At 44.6% G+C, this 17,852-nt stretch overlaps 1 protein-coding gene and 1 non-coding gene across 2 annotated transcripts in view; one reads left to right on the top strand and one right to left on the bottom strand.

Moving 5' to 3' along the window:
• Positions 1 to 9,924: 9,924 nt before the first annotated feature.
• Positions 9,925 to 17,852, top strand: part of CCNY (cyclin Y) — a 266,513-nt gene continuing 258,585 nt past the window's right edge. The window contains exons 1-2 of the mRNA XM_032259779.1: positions 9,925 to 10,026; positions 12,171 to 12,277. The gene's annotated coding sequence lies outside the window, so the exon portion shown is untranslated. The remainder of the gene's footprint in view (positions 10,027 to 12,170; positions 12,278 to 17,852) is intronic.
• Positions 12,613 to 12,715, bottom strand: LOC116537553. Its single transcript, XR_004263187.1, has one exon. It is a non-coding gene; the product is annotated as a U6 spliceosomal RNA (small nuclear RNA).

The raw sequence follows: 17,852 nt of genomic DNA, 5'->3' as shown, positions 1-17,852 counted from the left end.
AGGTTTGATCCACCGGCCTGGGATACCTCATAACTTCGCATCACGCCTGGGTCCCACGTTACAGCAAGGGAGGTGGGAGAGTGGCCCAGGAACACAGGATCCCGTGGTTCACCTTGTGGCGCGCAGCCACAAGGAGACTGTTTATTGCAACAATGTTTATAATAGAATATTTTAGCTGGGCGCAGTGGCTAACGCCTGTAATCCCAACACTTTGGGAGGACGAGGTGGGGGGGGTCACCTGAGATCAGGAGTTCAAGACTAGTCTGGCCACTAAAAATACAAAATTATTTGGGTGTGGTGGCGCATGCCTGTAACCCCAGCTACTCAGGAGGCAAGGCTGGAGAATCGCTTGAACCCGTGAGGCAGAGGTGTGACAGTGAGCTGAGATTTCACCACTGCACTCCAGCCAGAATGACAAGAGTGAAACTCCATCTCAAAAAGGAAAAAAAAGAAAAGAAAATTTTGGAAACAGCCTGTCGTTCAGTAAGGAAGTGCTAACTGTGGTTTTCTCATACAAAGGAATGCTGTTCAGCAGTTGGGATGCATGAATTATAGCTACGTGGATCCAAAGGAACAATGGTGGACCACGTGTCCCATGAGAAAAAACTGTAGAGCTGGGCGAGGTGGCTTATGCCTGTAATCCCAGCACTTTGGGAGGCTGAGACTTGTGGACTGCTTGAGGCCAGGAGTTCGAGACCAGCCTGGGTACATGGCAAAACCCTGTTTCTACTAAAAATACAAAAATTAGCCGGGTGTGTGGCGCACCCTTGAGGCCCCAGCTACCCCTGAGGCTGAGGTAGGAGGATCCCTTGAGCTTAGGAGTTATAGGCTGCAGTGAACCAAGACCACGTCACTGCACTCCAGCCTGCGTGAAGGACGAAGGAGTGAGACTGCCAAAAAAAAAAGCCAATTCTGCTCGCTTTTGCGCTCTGCTGCCTAGCTTGCAAGCATAATGGCTGAGGAGGATCCAGGCCGTCCTAAACCATGAGGTGACCTTGATACAGGTCGCACCCTGAGGATGGAGAGGTAGAAACAGCCTTGTAACACCCAGCCTATCTGTAGTTTTTATAAAATTATTTGGCTGGGCACAGTGGCTCACACTTCTAATCCCAGCACTTTGGGACGCCAAGGCGGACAGATCACAAGGTCAGAAATTCAAGACCATCCTGGCTAACACGGTGAAACCCCATCTCTACTAAATACAAAAAAATTAGCCAGGCATAGTGGCATGCACCTGTAGTCCCAGCTATTCACTGAGGCAAGAGAATTGCTTGCATTCAGGAGGTGGAGGTTGCAGTGAGCTGAGATCGAGCCATTGCACTGCAACTTGGGCAACACAGTGAGACTCCATCTCAAAAAAAAAAAAAAAAGAAGAAGAAAGAAAAATTATTAAGTAAAGGGTTGACAACACTCAGTACAATACCTTCTGTGGATAAATATACCCAAATATTAATACAATATCTGCTTAAAAGTCATTGAAAACCATACATTTATTTTGTAGCTACTATTATAAGGTGGGAAGGTTTATATTTTCTTTATAGCTGCATCGGAATACTTTTGAGAGAAAAAAACCCTGTTTCTGTTGGGAAAATCCATTTGTGTGCTTGGGGTGGAAGCTGCTTCCCTAGAGCCTGGGTATTGGCCACCCCCAGGTTTGGGGAAACTGAAAACTCCCGTGCATTAGAGAGGAGGGAATTTTGTAACCCCAGGGTTCCGTTCTGTGGGAGGTGGAAGTCTGAGGCAGGGATTTGCTGTGTGGTAAAGGCCTCCCTGGCCCCCCACATGTTCACAGCTCACAAAGTGTGAATGTAAGCACATGTACGTGTGCACGCCAACTCTCATGGCACAAACGTAGGGCAAAGTAGAGGCAGTAGGAGCAGTGGCAGAAACAAGGGGCCTGGCTGCCCCCAGTGTCTTGATTCCATTTTGGGGCTCCTCCTGACAGCCTCAGAGATCAATTACCCTGGGACCTAGCCAGAAGTTCCTTCTCACTATGGCTGCCAAACCAATGGACCCAGGTGCTGGACAGTGGGAAAGTATTACAGATCAATTTCATTTCTAAATATGAGAGCCAAAATTCTGAATCAAATATTCATCAAGATAATTTAAAAGCACATTTAAATAGTAATATAGATCAACTAAGTGAGGCTCATCTCAGGAACACAAAAATTAAAAAAATGTAAATGCAAAAATGTTAAGAAATCTGTGAATGTAACTCATATTAATTTGTTAAGAAGGAAAAATACGATTGTGTCCATCAATGCCAAAAAACTGGAACCACTTTCTCCAGCTTTCCTTCCAGCCAGGAGGAAACAAAGCGGCAAGCGGACGGCTGTGATTTCTGTTCCTGCGCAAAACTCATCCCTGCATTCCTATATGTTTGACCCGCCTCTTTCTTGTTGGGTATATTAAGGTGATACTTAAGGCATTCCACCCCCCCCCCCCCACACCCCCGCCTTCCTTTTTTTTTTTTATTAAAAAAAATTTTTTTTTTGAGACAAGGTCTTACTCTGTTGCTCAGGCTGGAATACAGTGGTGTGATCTCGGCTCACTGCAGCCTCTGCCTCCCAGGTTCAAGTGATTCTCCTACCTCAGCCTCCGGAGTGGCTGGGATCATTAAGAGACAAAGCATGCACATTTATCAACATGCACAGAGGAAAATCATAGAATGATTGCCTCAGCTTCCCAATGGAGCCCAGAAGCTTTTCTGCCTTATTATTATTATTATTATTTTAATTTTTGAGATGGAGTCTTGCTTTGTTGCTCAGGCTGGAGTACAGTGGCAAAATCTCGGCTCACTGCAACCTCCACCTCCCAGCTTCAAGTGATTCTCATGCCTCAGCGTCCAGAGTAGCTGGGAAAACAGATGCCCACCAGTGCACCTGGCTAATTTTTTGTATTTTTAGTAGAGATAGGGTTTGGCCATGTTGGCCAGGCTGGTTTTGAACTCCTGACTTCAAGTGATCCACCCGCCTGGGCCTCCCAAAGTGCTGGGATTCCAGGTGTGAGCCACCAGGCCTGGCCTTTTCTACAATTTTGAGATTACAGAAAGAATGGGGACTCAGAGCATGGCCCCAAAAAGGCGATGGTGGCAAGACAGGTTATGGAAAGGAGAGAATAGGGTGCCTGGCTCCAAAGGAAGTCTTATTATGCAGCTGAAACCTCACAGGCAGCAGCCCTCAGAGAGAAAAGGTGGGAAATGTTCCTTTCAGACCTTGAGAGATGTCAGACTCTCAGTTCATCTTTCCTAGATCTGGACCAGGGGGGACCTCAGAGAGCCTGGCTGCAGGGAGACAGATTTGCTCTGCAGATCCAAAGCTCCAAGCAAAAGACAGCTTTGCAAGGCTGCTTGGCTCTCTGAAGAGCTAGCTCAAAATATGCCAACAAAGTATATTTTGGGGTGAAATATTTTGGTTTCCTTCAATAATCTCAGGGTCTTTGGAGCTTAAAATCAAGTTATCTGACCAGATCTGTGATCTGATTTCTTTTGAGAACTTAGAAGAAAACTTAGAATGAAAAAACAAGAGCAGACCGTGGGAATGTGGAGAAATGAGGGGCTGGAGGTGGATGTTCGGATCCTCAGAATCCTCACTTAACAAATGAGGAATAAAACACTGTATATAGTGTATGTCTCTATATACAGATACACAGAGTTGCCAGCTTAATGCATTTGGGACATTCTTAGGTTAAAAAATTATTTTTTTAATCTGAAATTTAAATATTACTGAGTGTCTTGTAATTTTTTTTTTGCTAAACCCGGCAAGCTTAGGAATTTTATACAAAAAATTAAATATAATGTTTGCTAAAACGTAGACTTTATTAATCAATTTCAATCGTTTCTCCCAAAACCTTCCCAGGAGAAATTACTGTTTCAAAAGAGGCCCGATGTGTTTAAGTGGCACTGCCTCAAATTCGCTAACTGACCTCTAGGGGGAGCCAAATTGATAAAGAAACCCAAGTGACATCCTAAATCCAGTGAGTTTCTCGCCCTCCCTCCCTCCCTCCTTCCTTCCTCCTTCCCTCCCTTCCTCTCTCTCTTTCTTTCTTCCTTCCTTCCTTTCTTTCTTTCTTTATTTATTTCTTTCTTCTTTCTTTTCCTTTCTTTCCTTTCTTTCTTTCTTCCTTCCTTCCCTCTTTCTTTCTTCTTTCTTTTCTTTCTTTCTTCTTTCTTTCTTTCTTTCTTTCTTTCTTTCTTTCTTTCTTTCTTTCTTTCTTTCTTTCTTTCTTTCTTTCTTCTTTCTTTCTTTCTTTCTTTCTTTCTTTCTTCTTCTTTCTTTCTTTCTTTCTCTTTCTTTTTCTTTTTTTTTCTTTCTTTCTTTTCTGATAGAGCCTTGCTCTGTCACCCAGGCTGGAGTGCAATGGTGCAATCTTGGTTCACTGCAATCTCCACCTCCTGGTTTCAAGTGCTTCTCCTGTCTCAGCTTCTCGAGTAGCTGGGATTACAGGCACACGCCAACACCCCTGGCTAATTTTTTCTAATATTTTAGTAGACATGGGGTTTACTAAAGAGACTTTAGAGACTTCTAATGTTTTTAGTAGGCATGGGGTTTCGCCATGTTGGCCAGGCTGGTCTTGAACTCCTGACCTCAAGGGATCCGCCTGCTTCAGCATTCCAAGGTGCTGGGATTACAGGTGTGAGCCACCACACCCAGTCTGGATTTGTCTTAAATCATGATTTCAAAATGAGCCCTATATGAGATGTAATCACTTATCTAAAATAAATGTTAATTTTACTTCCTTAAAATAGCATAACATATTTAATGCTTTTTTTTTTTTTTGAGACGGAGTCTTGCTTTTGTTGCCCAGGCTGGAGTGCAGTGGTGCGATCTCGGCTCACTGCAACTTCTGCTTTCCTGGGTTCAAGAGATTCTCCTGCCTCAGCCTCTCGAGTAGCTGGGATTACAGGTGTGTGTCCCCACACCTGGCTAATTTTTTTTTCTTGTATTTTTAGTAGAGACAGGGTTTCACCATGTTGGCCAGGCTAGTCTTAAACTCCTGACCTGTGATCCGCCGGCTTTGGCCTCCCAAAGTGTTGGAATTACAGGTGTGAGCCACCTTGCCAGGCCTTAATGCTTTTTAAAAGGTAACAATGCATATGCTTCAAGGAAAGAATCCTTTGCGTGAAACCTTTCCACGTGCCAGGGAACCCACATGGGGTAGGAATAAGAGTGGGAGTAGGCTCACAGGAGCCACCTGATCAGGAATTCTGAGACTGATTATGTAATGCGTTGAACTTAAAATATAAACAAGAATGTAATTCTTAAGGTGGCTACTGAGTCTTTGAGAAAAACACCAGGCAAGTTGTAGGAAATCTCCAGAATGTGTCCTCTTGACCCCTCAGACGTCTCCCCATGGGGCATCCTTCCCACCCAGCATTGTGACGAGAGGAGAAACGTTCCCTGCCCTGACCTGGAAGGGAAAAACGGTCCCTGCCCTGACCCGGAAGAAAAAAACTCTTCCTGTTTTCCTTCTGCTTCCAGGAGCTCCCTTGCATTCTGGTTTAAAGTACATTTCTGTTTTCCTTTAATTTTTTTTTCAAAGGATCATCCGTTGCTTAAAAACGATGCCATTAGGTCGAGGATCCAAGATGGCCGAATAGGAACAGCTCCGGAGTGCAGTTCCCAGGGAGAACGGCAGAGGGTGAGTGAACAGCGCGTTTACAAGCAGGTTTCACTGCCCGCAGACCAGAAGGTGCCCCGGCGGGCCAAAAGCGCCCTGAGTTTTTAGCCCGCGGCCGTGCCGGTCAGTGCACAGAAACTCACACAAGTCTGGGCTGCCGTTTTTACCGGCGCCTGGAACGCCCGGGAGACAGAAAGGGAGGGGCAGAGACAGGGAGCCAGGCGATCTGGCTCGGTGGGTACCACCCCCACAAAACAAGCAATCTGAAACGCTTCGCAGCAGGCGCAGCTGAACCCAGGATGGCCCAGCTCAGTGGGGGGAAGGGCGTCCCCCACGACCCAGGCAGTTCACAGGCAGCTCAGCAAGCCTCTGCTGGCAGACTGACTAGACTACTCCGTGCCGGGCAGGGCATCTATGAAAAGAGGCAGCAGCACCACAAGAACTTAGAAATAAAGCCGACCTTCCTAGGACAGAGTACCTGGGAAAAGAGGCAGTTATGAGTTCAGCTGCAGCAGACTTAAAATTACCTGCTCAGCGGTGGGGCACTGTGGCTCACGCCTGTAATCCCAGCACTTTGGGAGGCCGATGTGGGCGGATCACGAGGTAAAGAGATTGAAACCATCCTGGCCAACATGGTGAAACCCCGTCTGTACTAAAAATACAAAAATTAGCTGGGCATTGTGGCACGTGCCTGTAGTCCAGCTACTCGGGAGGCTGAGGCAGCAGAACTGCTTGAACCTGGAGGTGGAGGTTGCAGTGAGCTGAGATTGTGCCACTGCACTCCAGCCTGGCGCCTGGCTGCAGAGCAAGACTCTGTCTCAAAAAAAAAAAAAAAAAAAGTACCTGCCCAGCAGCTCTGGGAACAACGGAGCTCCCAGCACAGCACTTGAGCTCCTATAAGGGACAGACTGTCTCCTCAAGCAACTCCCCGACCCCTGTATGCCCAAACAGACACCTCATAAAGGAGAGCTCAGGCCGACACCTGGTGGGTACCCTTCTGGGACAAGGATAGCAGAGGAAGAAACCGGCAGCAATCCTTACTGTTCTGTAGCCCCTGCAGGTGATCCCCAGGCAAGCAGGGCCTGGAGTGGACCTCCAGATGTCCTGCAGCAGAGGGGCCTGTTAGAAGGAAAACTAAGAAACAGAAAGAAATAGCTTCAACATCAACAAAAAGGACATCCACTTAGAGACCCCATCTGAAAGTCACCAACTACAAAGCCCACAGGTAGATAAAGCTACTGGGATGAGAAGAAACCAGCACAAAAAGGATGAAAATACCAAAAACCAGAAAGCCTCTCCTCCTCCAAGGGATCACAGCTCCTCACCAGCTATGGATCAAAGATGGATGAAGAATGAATCAGATGAATTGACAGAAGTAGGCTTCAGAAGTTGAGTAATAACAAACTTCTCTGAGCTAAAAGAACATGTGCTAACCCAATGCAAATAAACTAAGAACCTAGAAAAAAGGTTAGATGAGATGCTAACTAGAATAAACAGCTTAGAGAAAAATATAAACGACTTGAAGGAGCTGAAAAACATAGCACCAGAACTTCTCAAAGTATACACAAGTTTCAATAGCTGAATTGACTGAGCAGAAGAAAGGATATCAGAGATTGAAAATCAACTCAATGAAATAAAACGAGAAGGCAGGAATAGAGAAAAAAGGGTAAAAAGAAATGAACAAAGCCTCCAAGAATCAAATCTACATTGATAGGTGTACCTGAATGTGACAGAGAGAATGAATCCAAGCTGGAAAACACTCTTTGGGACATTATCCAGGAGACTTCCCCAACCTAGCAAGGCAGGCCAACATTCAAGTCCAGGAAATACAGAGAACACCACAAAGATATTCCTCAAGAAGAGCAACCCCAAGGCACGTAATCGCCAGATTCACCAGGGTTGAAATGAAGGAAATAATGCTAAGGGCAGCCAGAGAGAAAGGTCGGGTTACCCACAAAGGGAAGCCCATCAGACTCACAGCAGATCTCTCTGCAGAAACCCTACAAGCCAGAAGAGAGTGGGGGCCAATATTCAACATCCTTAAAGAAAAGAACTTTCAAACTAAAATTTCATATCCAGCCAAACTAAGCTTCAAAAGTGAAGGAGAAAGAAAATCCTTTATGGACAAGCAATTACTGAGAGATTTCGTCACCACCAGGCCTGCCTTACAAGAGCTCCTGAAAGAAGCACTAAACAAGGAAAGGGAAAAGCAGTACCAGCCACTCCAAAAATGTACCAAATGGTAAAGACCAGTGACACAATGAAGAAAACGTGTCAACTAACGGGCAAAACATCCAGCTAGCATCAAAATGGCAGGATCAGATTTACACATAGCAATATTAACCTTAAATGTAAATGGACTAAATGTCCCAATCAAAAGACACAGACTGGCAAATTGGATAAAAAGTCAAAACCCATTGCTGTGCTGTATTCAGGAAACCCATCTCATGTGCAAGGATACACATAGGCTCAAAATAAAGGGATGGAGGAAGATTTACCAAGCAAATGAAGAGAGAGAGAAAAAAAAAGCAGGAGTTGCAATCCTAGTCGCTGATAAAATGAACTGTAAACCAACAAAGATCAAAAGAGACAAAGAAGGTCATTACATAATGGTAAAAGGATCAATGCAACAAGAAGAGCTAAGGATCGTAAATATATACGTGCCCAATACAGGAGCACCTAGGTATATACAGCAAGTTCTTAACAACCTAAAAAGAGACTTAGACTCCCACACAATAATAGTGGGAGACTTTAACACTCCACTGTCAATATTAGACAGATCAACCAGACAGAAAATTAACAAGGATATCCAGGACTTGAATTCAGATCTGGACCAAGCGGACCTAATAGACATCTACAGAAATCTCCACCCCAAATCCACAGAATATACATTCTTCTCAGCACTGCATGGCACATACTCTAAAGCTGGCGACATAATTGGAAGTAAATCACCCTCAGCAAATGCAAAAATTAGCCAGGTGTGGTGGCACACGCCTGTGATCCCAGCTACTCTTGAGGCTGAGGCAGGAAACTCACTGGAACCTGGGAAGCGGAGGTTGCCGTGAGCTGAGATCGCACCACTGCCCTCCAGCCTGGGTGACAGAGCGAAATGCCATTGCAAATAAAAAAAAAGAAAAGAAGGAGTCTGTTTAGCAAGGAAAAACCTTGGGAAGTAAGTTGATCTTTAGACGTCTGTGAAATAGGATCCTCGAGGGTGAGGATAAAAATCAGGATTTTCAGGGTATTCTAGGTTTTCTGAAGCTGCCTTTCTCCATTCAAGTCATCTTTCTTCCACCCACATTGACAGACCACACCATTGAAGAACGCCAAGTCTAACCTCTAATTACCATGGGGGTGGAGGGGAGGAGATGGAGCACTCTGCCCAGAGCACCAGGAGCCCGAGGGAAGTTAGGGGAGGCCGGGGCTGTGAGGAGGGCCATGACCTCGTGATGACACAGAAGGGGCATTATTACAGTGTGCGCAGGTGCACCTGGGAGGGAGGGAGGGGCGGGTGGGAGTCAGGAGAGATGTGAGCCTCGTACCGGGAAGACCACACTGAGGCCCACAGGTTGAGAGCTGCCTGGCTGGGGGGCTTGCCCAGGGACAGCACGGGCAGAGGGATGGAGGTGAGCTCTGTGCGACAGGAGCCAGGCCTGAGAACACTAGGGGAGGAGGGAGGTTGGGAGTTAGGAGTTGCGTTTGGGAAAAGTGGGGGGGTGCACTAGCAGAGATTGCAGCCAGGAGACTTGGGAGGTCAGGGAACAGGGCACGATCCAGAGAAGGTGTCGAAATCGAGAACAGCGCCAGGCACAGTGGCTCATGCGTGTAATCCCAGCACTCTGGAAGGCCAAGGTGGGAGGATCGCTGGAGCCCAGCAGTTCAAGACCAACATGGTGAGACCCTGTGTCTACAAAATGTTTGAAAGTTAGCCAGACATGTGGCGCACACCTGTAGTCCCAGCTACCGGGGAAGGCTGAGGCAGGAGGATCACTTGAGCCCAGGAGATTGAGGCTGCAGTCAGCTAGGATTGCACCACTGCACTCCAGCCCAGGTACCAGACAGAGTAAGACCCTGTCTCAAAAAAAGAAAAGAAAAGAAAGGAAGAAAGGAAGGAAGGAAAGAAGGAGGGAATGAGGGGGAGAGGGAGGGAGGGATTGAGAATAAACACGTGGTGAATAATCCAAATGGCAGGGCCATCGGAAGGGTGCAGGAGCTGTCACATAAGCAAGGCTGTTACCTCACCATCACTTACGTGCCACACTTGGGGTTCCTCGGTAAAGCAAGGTGCTTGCTTTTCTAGGCTCACAGCAAGGAAACCGGGCAGTGAACCCACGTGTCCTCCAGTCACACCAACATCAGGAGCTGAACTGAGACTAGAAGTCACCGCCCAGAGCTTTCTGATACCAGGTGAGCTTTGACCCTGTCGTTTCCCAGTGCTAAAAATTATTTTCCATCCTAGAAAAACCTTTTGTTTCTAATAAATGCTTTTTGTTTTACCAGGCAGTGGCTTGTGGGGACTGGCAGTGGAGGGACATACCCTTTGAAAATCAGACTAGGAGTCGGGCACAGTGGCTCACGCCTGTAATCCCAGCCCTTTGGGAGGCTGAGGTGGGCGGGTCACCTGAGGTCAGAAGTTTGAAACCAGCCTGGCTAACATGGCGAAACCCCATCTCTACTTAAAATGCAAAAAAATTTAGCTGGATGTGGTGGTGCATGCCTGTAATCCTAGCTACTTGGGAGGCCGAGGCAAGAGAATCACTTGAACCTGAGAGGTGGAGGTTGCAGTGAGCTGAGATCACACCATTGCATTCCAACCTAGGCAACAAGAGTGAAACTCTATCTCAAAAAAAAAAGAAAAAGAAAATTAGGTTAATACTTTGGTTTCCTCAGCAATGTTTGCTTAGGAAGTGGCCTGAATTTTACACTTATTTAAAGTCTTTTTTAGTGACACTAGGTTTGTTTTGTTTGGGCCGATGACAGGGTCTCACTCTGTTTTCCAGGCTGGAGTGCAGTGGTGTGATCTCAGCTCACTGCAAACTCTGCCTCCCAGGCTCAAGTGATTCTCCCACTTCAGCCACCACAGGTATAGGCCACCACTCCTGCCTAATTTTTTTTGAATTTTAGTAGAGACGGTGGGGGCAGAGCTTACCATGTTGCCCAGGCTGGTCTCGAACTCCTGAGCTCAAGCGATCCTCCTGCCTCGGCCTCCCGAAGGGCTGGGGTTACAGGTGTGAGCCACTGCTGACACTAGGTTTTTGATGCCTTACACTGAAACTAATATTGAGTGGTAGAGGTTTTATATTAATCTTAACCATTAAGCGTGACTGTACTAATTATTTTGGCCAAAAATGATGGTATTCATCTGTTTTTCAAGCAATAAAGCAAGGGCTTTTTGTGTCTGTCTGAACCTTCAGTGGAGATTTCAGAAAATCGCTAAATGTAAGACTGTGTAGATTGTTTATGTTGTTTCAGACTTTAAAAAAATAACTAGAATGCTAGAGAATGAGCCTTAGTCACATTTTAGCTTTCAACTGAAACTTGACTTATTTTGTATTTTAATCTTTAAACCCGAAAGCAAGAAAATTACTTCTAGGTAGTTACAAATAAAATAGCCCCAGGCACTGCTGTCTTCTAAACTGTTCTGCAGAAAGTATGGCTGAGGGTTTATAACACTGATGAAGAGAAGAGCAAGATGGAATGGCTGACCTCTTTCCATCTCACCTGATACAGTAGGGAATCCTTGCAGAAAAACAACCTTGCAGCTTGGAAAAAGATCTGAGATTGGCCGGGTGTGGTGGTTCATGCCTGTAATCCCAGCACTTTGGAAGGCCGAGGTAGGTAGATCACAAAGTCAGGAATCTGAGACCAGCCCGGCCAACATGGTGAAACCCCATCTCTACTAAAGATACAAAAAAAAAAAAAAAAATCAGCTGGGTGTGGTGGCACACGCCTGTAGTTCCAGCTACTCAGGAGCTGAGGCGGGAGAATTGCTTGAACCCAGGAACGGAGGTTGCAGTGAGCTGAGATCGTGCCATTGCACTCCAGCCTGGGTGATAGGGGGGACTCCCATCTCAACAAACAAAAAAAAAAAAAAAAAGAAAGAAAGAAAAAGATCTGGGATCTAAAGTGAAGCACAGCCCTGGTGTGGTGGCTCACACCTGTAATCTCAGCACTTTGGGAGGCCGAGGCGGGTGGATCACCTAGGGTCAGGAGTTCAAGATCAGCTTGACTAACATAGTCTCTACTAAAAATACAAAAATTAGCCGCGCATGGTGGCGGGTGCCTGTAATGCCACCTACTCAGGAGGCAGGAGAATCGCTTGAACCCGGAAGGCGGAGGTTGTAGTGAGCCAAGATCGCGCCACTGCACTCCAGCCTGGGAACAGAGTAAGACTCCATCTCAATCAATCAATCAATCAGTGACAGAATGGAGCCATGAAAATCAGGAGTCATGAAAGCATTTTTTCTCAAAATATAGTGGTCCGTGTGTCCTCAGTGTCAGAATCGTCTGAGATGTTTGCTATAAACACACACCCCTGGGTCTCATTCTAGAACTGCTGGGTGAAAATCTTTGGAAGAGAAGTTTGAGAATCTCTGTTAAACAAGCTCTCCAGGTAATTCTGTGCACGTTCAGTCTGAGAACTGCTGCATCTGAAGAGGTAAGCCCAGACTGCTGTCCAGGTCAGTTCTGCCTAACAAAGCCTCTTCCGGACACTCCGCCATTTCCGTGACCACTTGATGAGAAGTACGGCACTTAGCTTTTTCACATTTCTCGAAGTGACAGATTTATGTGTATTCATGAGGTTCCTTTTCAGTAAATGAAAATACATCTGGGAAGATTCGGGGCTTCACATCCATGTTCACATCTAACACCCGATCGAGACAATTGCTCTGATCTTGGGGGATGTTCAACTTCAGGCAATGTTTTATCGAAATCGAGTATTGATTGATTGATGGATGGATTTTTGAGGTGAACAGCAGCTCAAGATTTTATTAAAATATGGAACTCTTCATGAATTTGCATGTCATGCTTGTCCAGGGCCATGCTAATCTTTTCTGTATCATTCCAATTCAAATTTGAGTATTTAACTGGACGCTTGTAAATAAAAATAAATGTCCACCTTAGGGTGGTGACTTAAGACTATATTTTGACCAGGTGCTGTAGCTCACACCTGAAATCCCAGCATTTTGGGAGGTGGAGGCAGGAGGGGTGCGTTAGCTGGGGAATTTGAGACCAGCCCAGGCAATATAGTGAGACCTCATCCTGACAAAAATAGGTAAAGACTATTTTTTTTTTAGATGAAGTCTCCCTCTGTAACCCAGGCTGGAGTGCAATGGCGTGATCTCGGCTCACTGCAACCTCCGCCTCCTGAGTTCAAATGATTCTCCTGCCTCAGCCTCCAGAGTAGCTGGGATTACAGATGCGTGCCACCACAGTCGGCTAATTTTTGTATTTTTAGTAGAGACCAGGTTTCACCACTTTGGTCTGGCTGGTCTTGAACTCCTGACCTTGTGATCTGCCCTCCTCGGCTTCCCAAAGTGCTGAGATTACAGGCGTGAGCCACTGCACCCGGCTGAATATAAAGACTATTTTTAATATAATGTTTGCTCATTATATTAAAATATTATATATTAATATAATAATATAATAAAATTATATTATATAATTATAATTTTTATTTTAGTATAATTTGCTCATGTATATGAGCAAACATAATATTCAATTCCTTAGTGTTATTGGTGTCTGCATCCAATACAAGATGTACAAATGAAATACAAACAAAACTATAAAACTAATAAAAATTAAAATTGGCATCACTGATGAGAGACAGATGGCGTTGTTTGCTGAAGCTAAACTGCTCTTGTTAGGTTATAGTAGTAGAAAGAAGTAGATTCAGGTTCACTTCTGTTTTTTATTAAAGTACCATGGATGCAGATAAGGTTTTGTTTTCTAAATTGGAATAATTAGATTGCATACTTAACTAAACTTTCCCTAGCAAGCAATCCTTCAATGTCACTTTTTTTTTCTTTTTCCTGTGGGCACACAAAAAAGTCACTTTTTTTTTTTTTTTTTTTTTTTTTTTTTTTTAGAAACAGGGTTTCACCCTGTTGGCCAGGCTGGTCTTGAACTCCTGACCTCAGGTGATCCGCCCACCTTGGCCTCCCAAAGTGCTGGGATTACAGGCATAGGCCACCTCGCCTGGGCTTTTTTTTTTTTCAGACAGCTCTCACTCTGTCACGTGTGCTGGAAGACAGTGGTGCGATCACAGCTCACTGCAGCCTTGATCTCATGGGCTTAAGAGATGCTCCCACCTCAGCCTTCTGAGTAGCTGGGACTACAGGCACGAGCCACCACTCCTGGTTAATTTTTGCATTTTTTGTAGAGATAGAGTTTGGTTATGTTGCGCAGGCTGGTCTTGAGCCTCTGGGTGCAAGTGATCTGCCTGCTTCACTTTCCCAAAGTGCCAGGATTGCAGGCGTGAGCCACTGTGCCCAGCCTTCAACGCCACTTTTAATGACATTTCTCTGCAACTTTCAGACACCTACGGCCCTCTGGATGAGGGGCTTTTCTATGTTCTGCAAACAAGATAATGAATATTCATGCGTTTTGTGGGCTAACAGGACAATTGAGGTATTATATAGGTACTTACAAAACAAGGAAATGTTTTTTTAACACAAATAAGATACTGGTGAACACCGACATTCATAGCACAAGATTTTAATTGTCTACAGTCATCGCTCGAGGGCATTTACAGAATTTTATTATATTCTTTCTTTGATATTTAACTTTTAGCGCACTACTACACTGCAGATTAATTACTTCCCCTGGAAGATTCTGTAGAAGCTTCTCAACAGCACAGTAAAATGGGTTTTGAAATATGAGATTATCCTTTGCCCTTGCATTGAAGTATGACAAATACTGCTGGAACAGTATTGAAAAATATATTCTCTGCAAATTTGTACGGGATGGAGATCTTGCTTCTTGTTTTAATTTTTGACAGCAGAAGGAGTGGAAAAAGTAGCTTGATATTGCTTATGATTCCAACAACATTGTTGTCATCCAAATGGCTTTATTGAACGGAAGTTTCCTATACGTGTAGTTTTAGGGTTAATTCATCAAGAAACCTGATCAAGTCTGCAGCAGAAGATAATCCCCAAAGCCGTTCAGAGTTGTAGTGGTCACGGAAAGTCCTCATTTAGAAAAATTTGAATCTTAACTATGAGCTTTAAAAAACCCTACGTACAATTTTGCCACTGCAAAACCATTGAACTGCTGTGTGATAGGGCAAATGAGGAGACTTGCTTCTATTTATGACAAAAATTCACAGGACTGAACATTATTAAGTCCACGAGAACAAATGAAGGTCACTGTTGACACATTGGTTGAATAACACGTGATAGAGTCAAATGTTTTTCACATATGAACCTGCTGATGACTACTACATTGAATACAAAGAAGTCTTTAAACACCTTGAATTTTTTTTTCAATGTGGCTTTTTTTTTTTTTTTTTTATTTTACTTTAAGCTCTGGGATGCATGTGGAGATCTTGCAGAATTGTTGCATAGGTACACACATGCCATGATGGTTTGCTGCATCCATCCCCCCGTCACCTATATCAGGCATTTCTCCCAGTGTTATCCCTCCCCAACCTCCCCACCGCTGCCCCTCCCCAGCCCCCCAGCCCTCAACACACCCCAGTGTGTGATGATGTTCCCCTCCTTATGCCCATGTGTTCTCATTGTTCAACACTCGCCTATGAGTGAGAACATGCAGAAACGCCTTGAATTTAAAAAATTTTTTTGTACATTTGTTGAACTAAGCCTTTGTCTTCTCCACGTACTTTTTTTGGGGTGGGGTCTCACTCTGTCCTCTAGGCTGGAGTGCAGTTGTGCAATCACAGCTCACTGCAGTATCCAGCTCCTGGGCTCAAGCGAGCCTCCCACCCTAGCCTTCTGTAGCTGTGACTACAGGCATGTGCCAGAATGCTGGCTAATTTTTGTATCTTTTGTAGAGATTGGGGCGGGGGGGGCTCTCTATGTTGCCTAGGCTGGTCTTGAACTCCTGACTTGAAGCAATCCCCCTACCTCAGCGTCCTAAAGCATTGGGATTATAGGCATGAGCCACCACACCTGGCGTCTGGATCCATTTTTATCACTATCCATTTCAGCACGTTAGTGGATTCCACTTGAGGTTGTACTGAATTGGCGTTTTCTCCAGCTCTCTGAAAATATTCTCAGATTTGTTCCATGCAGACCATTTGTAGAGGCTAACACTCAGTGACTTCAGACCAGGCGTTGACTGCTTGAATAAACAACACCTGCATAGTGTTGGAAATATCTGTTGAGTCATTAAAAGCCAAGGAAAATCACTCAAAATCATTTGCCTTGTTTTAAAATTGGCTATTGATGTTGCTCTCAATATCCTCAACTGTTTGAGCAACTGTTTTTACCCAAAAGTGACGAGTCAAACCAGTTTATTTTCTCCGAACACATTTCTTTGGCTTCTGGAATTAAATATGATTTAATTAATTCACCATCAGTAAATGTGTGTGTTTGCCTAACAAATGAGCCATTTGAAAATTTATTTGGGTTGCGGCTTCGTTTTAATTTTTTGTTTCAGTGAAGAAAAATTATGCTGTCATGAGATAGTCTTTCTGAAATTTCCTAATTTTTCTGACCAGTTGCCTTCCTGGGAGTTGAGAATATTGTGAAGAATGCTTAGTCTGGTAATGCTGACCTACTCTATGTTATTTTTTTCTTTAGCATATAATTCCTTGTCTCTAATTTGATAAAATAATTAGGCTGGGTGCGGTGACTCATGCCCACAGAGTCTCAGCACTTGGGAGGCCAGTGGATTGCTTGAGCCCAGGAGTTCAAGACCAACCTGGATAACAAAGCAAGACTCTGCCTTTACAAAAATAAATTAAAAAATTAGCCAGACATGGTGGCCTGTGCCTGTGGTCCCAGCTACAGGTGGGGGGATTGCCTGAGCCCCAAGGGAGGGTAAGGCTGCGATGAGCCGTGATTGTGCCAATGCACTCTAGCCTGGGTCAAAGAGTAAGACCCTGTCTCAAAACAAACAAACAAACAAACAAAAGATGTTGTTTGATTTCTACGAATTTTCCAGTTTGACTTCTGTTACCGATTTCTACCTTTATTCTGTTGTGGTCAGAGAAGATACACTGTATGGCTATTTTAAAGTCTTCGGTTGGGTCGTGGTCTAACATAGGGTCCGCCCTGGAAAATGTTCCACGTACACTTAAGAAGAGTGCATGTCCTGTTGTTGGGTAGAGTGTTCTATGTGTGTATGTGTCTGACAGACATCGAGTCGCTTTATTTTGTTAAATCGTCTATTTCCTTACTTATTTTCTGTCCGCTTGCTCTATCCATTCTTGACAGTGGGGCACTGAAGTCTCCGACTGTTCTTATAGAACTGTTTATTTCTCCCTTCAATTCTATTAGTTTGTTCTTTACATATTTTGATGGTCTGTGAGGTGCATAGATGTTTATATATATATATATACACACACACATACACACATATATATACATATATATTTATATATATATGTGTATATATATATTTTATATATATATGTGTGTATATATATATATATATATATTTTTTTTTTTTTTTTGAGACAGAGTACTGCCCTGTCACCCAGGTTGGAGTGAAGTGGCACGATCTCAGCTCTTTGCAACCTCTGCCTCCCAGATTCAAGCAATTCTCCTGTCTCAGCCTCCCGAGTAGCTGGGACTACAGGTGTGCGCCACCATGCCAGGCTAATTTTTGTATTGTTTTAGTAGAAACAGGGTTTCACCATATTGGTCAGGCTGGTGTTGAACTCCTGATCTCAGGTGATCCACCCGCCTTGGCCTCCCAGAGTGCTGATTACAGGCATGAACTACCATGGCCAGCAAATGTTTATAATTTTGAGACGAGTTCTCTCTCTGTTGCCCAGGCTGGAGTGCAGTGGTATGATTACAGCTTGCTGTGGCCTCAACCCCCTGGGCTCAAGTGATCCTTCCACCTCAGCCTCCTGAGCAGCTGGGACCACATGCACGTGTCACCATGCCTGGCTAATTTTTAAAATTTTTTGTAGAGATGGGATTTTGCCATGTTGCCCAGGCTGGTCTTGAACTCCTGAGCTCAAGTGATTTGCCCACCTCAGCCTCCCAAAATACTGGAATTGCAGGCATAAGCCACTGCCCCGGCCATATAATTATATCTTC

The sequence above is a fragment of the Sapajus apella genome, unplaced genomic scaffold (assembly GCF_009761245.1).
Source record: "Sapajus apella isolate SASKATOON/1434 unplaced genomic scaffold, GSC_monkey_1.0 scaffold111, whole genome shotgun sequence".
In the NCBI taxonomy this organism is placed as follows: Eukaryota; Metazoa; Chordata; class Mammalia; order Primates; family Cebidae; genus Sapajus; species Sapajus apella.
The sequence above is the reverse complement of the archived record's forward strand: the minus strand, read 5'-3'. Positions and strand labels throughout refer to the sequence as shown.